General features: G+C 42.3%; 2 pseudogenes; one reads left to right on the forward strand and one right to left on the reverse strand.

Moving 5' to 3' along the window:
- Positions 1-1,635: 1,635 nt before the first annotated feature.
- On the forward strand, positions 1,636-1,784 carry LOC111818801 (annotated as a pseudogene).
- Positions 1,785-5,307: 3,523 nt separating this feature from the next.
- LOC101575611 lies at positions 5,308-5,661 on the reverse strand (annotated as a pseudogene).
- Positions 5,662-5,996: the final 335 nt, after the last annotated feature.

The following is a 5,996-nucleotide window of genomic DNA, read 5'->3' on the forward strand; positions in this document are numbered from 1 at the left end:
TGTTTAAAACTTGAATCACTTTCCTACTGCCCCAATCCCCTTAGCCAGCCTTCCAAGGCCCTGTAACCTCACCTGTCACCCCCCACAGCTTCAGTGTGGCCACACTCCTCTTTTGTTGTTTCAGTGTGAAGCTTGGCGAGGGACTGACTTCCTCGGTGCATTCTTTCTCTTGTCTTATGGCCATACCTTCTCATAGTGCTCTAGGTTTCAGTTCAGTTTAATCCCCACTTCTGGAATCCTTGGATTACTTTTGGAGCCTTTGTTCTCATAGCACACTGGCCTCTTCTTGTCAAACCCCTGACCACTCTTAAGGCATTTTGTTTCTTAATTGTCAGCCTTTTCTGTTGAATTATGAACTGCAGCTGGGCAGAGGCCAAGCCAGTTTTGCTGTTGTGCCTCAATGCACACTTACCAGATCAGTATGTACTTTTTGATATAGACTCTCTGGAGGTCCCTGGCATCTCCAGCTTGGGGCTGTCCACTCTGATGGAGAGAAATGGACTCGACCCCCTGTCCCACAGAGGTGGGCAGCCTAATCCCGGCTATCCACTGAAGGTTGGTTTCATTCCTTCCAGGGATCACAGCTGACATTTTCACAATCTACTTCTTGTGCCCGCCAGCCCTTGTCTGTTCTGCAGCTCTCTGCTGGACATCGTCCCAGTTCCATCACTGCCCAAAGTGTCCTGTCTTAAGGCCCTGTGTGGCACGGAGTGGTTGCTTAGTAGTGCAGCTATCAAATGGCTTAAAATACAATGTGCCCCTCCCCCTTCCCTTGAGATTTTTCTTGCTCAGCTTTTGGATTTGAATAGCAGGTCCCTGAGATGATTCTGGGTCCTTCCTTATCTCTTGCCTGCTCTTACGCTCCCCAATTCTTGGCAGTTTCTTAAGCAGATCCAGCTTAGCTGTTTCATTGTCTGACATTTACTCCTGTAGCCTCTATATCATTTTTTAAATGTTTGAACTTTTTTTATTAGTACCTATTGGCAGCGCATGGTGTTTATATTTCTTGTGGGGTTGGTACATGTATATAGCACATCTTAATTCTCTCTTCATCTCTTTCTCCTAACATCCCTCTTCTCTCCATTTCTTTCTCTCTCTCTGTTTTATTTTTTTGAGAAAGGGTCTTGCTATGTAGCTCAGGCTGGTTTTGAACTTGTGGAGATCCTCCTGCATCAGCCTCGAGAATGCTGGGATTCCATATGTACACCACCGTGGTTGGCTTCCATCATTTCTTAATCCCTTTCCTATTTGAGAAAGATTTATTTTCCAGTTTCCTACTATCTGTTCTTTCTTTCTTTCTTTCTTTCTTTCTTTCTTTCTTTCTTTCTTTCTTTCTTTCTGGGAAGGGTCTACAGGGTGTTCATGGTCTCACTACTTGATCGGACTGGTAGAGATCCTCCTGTTTACAGCCTCCCAAGAGCTGGGATTACAGGTGTGTGCCACCATGCCCAGTCTAAATTGCCATCTCAGCATGCCCCAGGGGTGGGGCTGACACATCAGGCCCGGGGATCAAACCCGGGCCCCTGAGCCTGCTTGCAGGCACTTTAATCCACTGAGCTCTTTGGCTGGGCCTTTTGCTCCTTATTTCTAATCTGAGTTTCTCATATAAGAGAAACTGATGTTTAAGTTTGCCGGAGCTTTGTGCAGTGGCAGTATTGTAGCCAATGAGGTTTATCCATGGAGCGATTATTGCTAATTAAGCATGTGTGTCTGATTTATTTCACTTAACATTGTGATCTCAAGGTGCAGCTGGTTTCTGACACTTTCCTACATTGCATATGAATGCCATCTTTTCTTTATCCTTTCTTCTTTTGATGGGCATTAGGCCACTTCCAAGGTTTAGCTATTTGAACGGTTCTGCTATACACATGGGGATGCATGTGTCACTGTCAAATGTCTTTAAGTTTTTGGGGACAATACCTAGAAGGGGTATATTTAGATCAAATGGAATTCCTAGTTTTATTTTTTTGAGGAATCTCCATACTTATTTCCATAGTGGTTGTGCTGACCTATCAGCAAGATAGAAGGGTTCCTTTTCCCCCAGCCTCTCCAGTTTTTGTTATTATTTTGCTCTTTGTTAAAAGAACAGCTTGATGATAGCTGTTCTTCCTGGAGTAAAAAGGAATCCGAGACCCCTCAAAATAAAACACTCACTCAAACAATGGGCAAGTGAAATGAACAGAAACTTCACAGAGGAAGTACAAATGACCAGCAAACACAGGAAGAAATGATCAACATTGCAGGCCACTAGAGAAATGTCCCTAGGGTCTTTTTTCATCCTCTAATGCCCTTGTGATCACCAAGAGACGGTCATGTTTAGAGGGCGGGCTTTGATGCTTCACCGCTTGAGTCCAAACTGAGTCCACCCCAACTTCTGCTGGGTAGCTCGTCTTACATCACTTCCACTGCTTCATGTCTTGTTTACAATTTGCACATTGTAATGGTGTCTAATGGCGACTGTAAGGTGATCGGGTGAGCCAACACTGTACACATAAAATACTGAGGAAATTGCTGGCATGTAGTAATCACCCACTAAATTGGAGCTGTTTTTCTCATTAAGGTGGAGGCATCATACAGACAGCTTTCTCCTTGGGAAGAGTTCCTCAGAAATCGACTTAACAGTTGCTTTCCCCCCTCTGCACCAGTTCCTGAGGTGTCTTCTTATTATAGACAGCTAAGTTAGGTAGAAATAAAGTAGGCAGACAGTGCTGGGCCCTCGAGGGAGTCAGTGCGAAAGATGAGAATCTATCAAGGCTGTGGCCAGAGGAGGATCTGATGATTAAAGTTGCAACAGCTGGTTTGACATACTTCCCTAAGGGATGAATGGAAGATTAAACCAAGACCAAGGTAATAGAGTATGTCCAGGGTTCATGACGTCACTCGTAGAACCTTGCTACCATTGGGTCAATATTACCTAAGTGACTACACTCACAATCTTATTGGTTGATCATAATTTTGACTCATGTTGTATCTGCCTCATGATTTAGCTCTATAAAACTGCCTTTGAGAGGTCAGTTTGTTGGCAAACCATTTGGGGACACCCCTCCTGTCCTCCCAGGAGCTATTTCTGATTCCCATGCCCTGTTCCTATTCTCCAGTAAATTTTCCTACTGTTATTCTCTATTGTTTCTTAGAATTAATTCTTCAACTTTAGGGAATGTAAGCTCAGTGTATTTGACATCTAGCATTTTCCTTGCATCATTCTGACTATTGTTAGCATATAGGACCTGCAAGAGGCTGGCTCAGGGGCAGGCTGGGTTTAATGCTTGCTTTCACCTGATTTCCCTATGTGATCTTGGGAAATGAACTTTTTAAAAAGAAAAATAAAATTAAGAAAGAAAAAGAAAAATGAATTTTATTTTGTGTATACAAGATACACAACATCATGTTACGAGGCACAGATAATAAAATAATTACTGTAGTGAAGCAAATGAACATATCCCTTGACTCAGATAATTATCTACTTTTTAATCTTTTTGGTAACAGCTAGTATCTACTTATTTAACGTGCACCTCATATATGATATAATTAACTCCCCTCGCCCTGGTATCAGGCAATGGACACAGGACTTCATGCATGCCAGGCAAGTATTCTACATTGAACTAAATTCCCAGCCCTTTTAAAATTTGAGACCAAGTCTCACTGAGTTGCAGTCTGGCTTCACATTTGTGATCCTTCTGCCTCAGCCTCTTGAGTAGGTGGCATTACAGGGGATTAGCTGGAATTGTGGTGGTGCACCATCCCTACACAGTTTAATTAAATTTTTAAAACTCAATTTGTTCTTCTTTTTTATTTTATTTTTTTTAAACATTTATTTATTTATTGTATGTGTGTGTGTGTGTGTGTGTGTGTGTGTGGCCAGCTCAGCCCACCAGGGGGCGCAGCTGGCTGGCATGTGGTGCTGGGGGATTGAACCGTGGTCCCTGTGCTTTGCCAAGCTTGTTCCAAGTAGGTGCTTTAGACCACTGAGCCATCTCTCCAGCCCCTCAATTTGTTCTTCTATAAAATGGATAAAATACTGCCCTATGGAGTTATTTGCTTGTAGTCATTAACTGTGTGAATATGTTAAATAGTATGGTCTGACATGTGTAGAAGGTATAGTACCTCCTAACTGATAATTACCATTTATATAAGTTTACTGTTATTTTTAATAGTAAAGAGCTACAGCAGATTAAGTAGTTTCTGTAGCTAAATAGCACCTCCCTTTATCACAAAACCCAAAACATAAATAAAGAGCAAAACAAAAAAAATAGATAAGCAATAGGGAGGTAGTTCTTTTGCAAATGAGAAGTGGACTAAGCGATGGAGGAAAAGGGAGGAAAGGGACAAGGGATGAAGGAAGGAATAAAAATGCGTTTTTAAAAAACAGAATTAGGCTGTGTTATGTGCATGCACCGGCTTCCCAGGAGGAACGTGATCGCTACGTACTTCAAACACACACTAATGAGAATAAAAATTGAAAAAAGAGAACAGAGTCTTGACATTCAATGATGTGCTTATGGAGAAGGGAAGGAAAGAGGCAGGAAGTTCTTTCTGTGGAAAGAGTGGCGAAACTCTCCCTGCAGCATCTCCATGCTAGGTGGGACTCAAACCCAACAGAAAGCTTCTTTTCTCCAGGGACACAGCTTCTGCCTAGAGCACGTTACTCTTCGACTGATTCACATATCTTGCCACCCAGCCGGAGGCCGATTGAAGGGCATCCTAGTGGCACCCTTGGCAGAGGGGAGACCAAGAGAGAAGTAAAGCCGTATTCCAAATAATGCTCAGTGACTCCGGATAGTTTCTACTATAATTCATTCCCATTAGAGTTAGTTTGGGCCATTTTAAAGCTATTACACTGTAATTTCATAGCTGACTATAAACTTTTAAGAACATATAAAGTTTCTTAGCAATTCAAAAAAAGCCCCCCCAAAAAAAAATTGGGGGCGGGCAAAATTTTTCCATCCAGAATTCAAATTCAAAAAGTACTGAAGGTGGGGCTGGGGAGATGGCTCAGTGGAATAAGTGCTTCCCTGGCAAGCGCAAGGGCCTGAGTTCAATCCCTGGTTCCACCAAAAAAACAAAACAAACAAAAAACCCACCAAAATCAAAACAAAAAGTATTGAAGGATTGAAATACTGCTCTGCATTTCATTTGGACACAAGAGACAGCACATTTCAGAAAAAATCCAAACTTTAAATAATATTCTAAATCCTGGGCTGATTGTATAAACATGTATATCTTTTTTTTTTTCTTTTTTTGTCCACTGAGGCATTTTATTTGTATGTTTTACATCCTTAAAAAAAGAATCTCAGGATTTGTGTGTTTTCACCGTGCTGCTTCATGATCCATGATGCCAGCTGAGGTCATCAATACAATGAAACCAAACTGACGAGATGGGAGCAGGTTATTCTGCCATTTTTCCAGGTCTTTCAGCTGTATATCAAACCTGGGGCTGATCATGCCACACTTGTTTAACCTGCCTGTGAGGTTGACAACAATTTTTCCAGCCCTGTGATCATCAATGATTTCAAATTCGCCAGTGTAACTATGCTTCATCATCACAATTAGAAACCGGACAATGACTTTGGAGCACGGCCTAATGAGGACCTGGCGTTTGCCTCTCTTTGCGGCATTGTTGATGCTCCTGAGAGCATCAGCCAGGACGTTCATGTGCACCATTATGGCGGCACGGAAAGATGGTGGACAGAGCTAAACATGTATATCAAAGGGGGCAGAGAATCAGTGATTCAAAGGAGAATAGGAGCTTTAAAGAATCAAGTGACTCTAAGTTGGGCAGGCCTGTAATCTCAGCACTCAAGAGGCTGAGGCAGGAGGATCAACGTGAGTTTGAGGCCAGCCTGGCTAAAAAGTGAGTTCAAGTTCAGCATGCACTGCATAGTGAAACTCTGTCTCAACAACCACCACCACCACAACAGTAACAACAACAGCAGCAACAACAACAACAACAGAAACCCTCCAAAACAAAAAAATAAGAACAGAAAATAAAAAAGGGT

This window comes from Octodon degus, unplaced genomic scaffold (genome assembly GCF_000260255.1).
Source record: "Octodon degus isolate 3935 unplaced genomic scaffold, OctDeg1.0 scaffold00102, whole genome shotgun sequence".
In the NCBI taxonomy this organism is placed as follows: Eukaryota; Metazoa; Chordata; class Mammalia; order Rodentia; family Octodontidae; genus Octodon; species Octodon degus.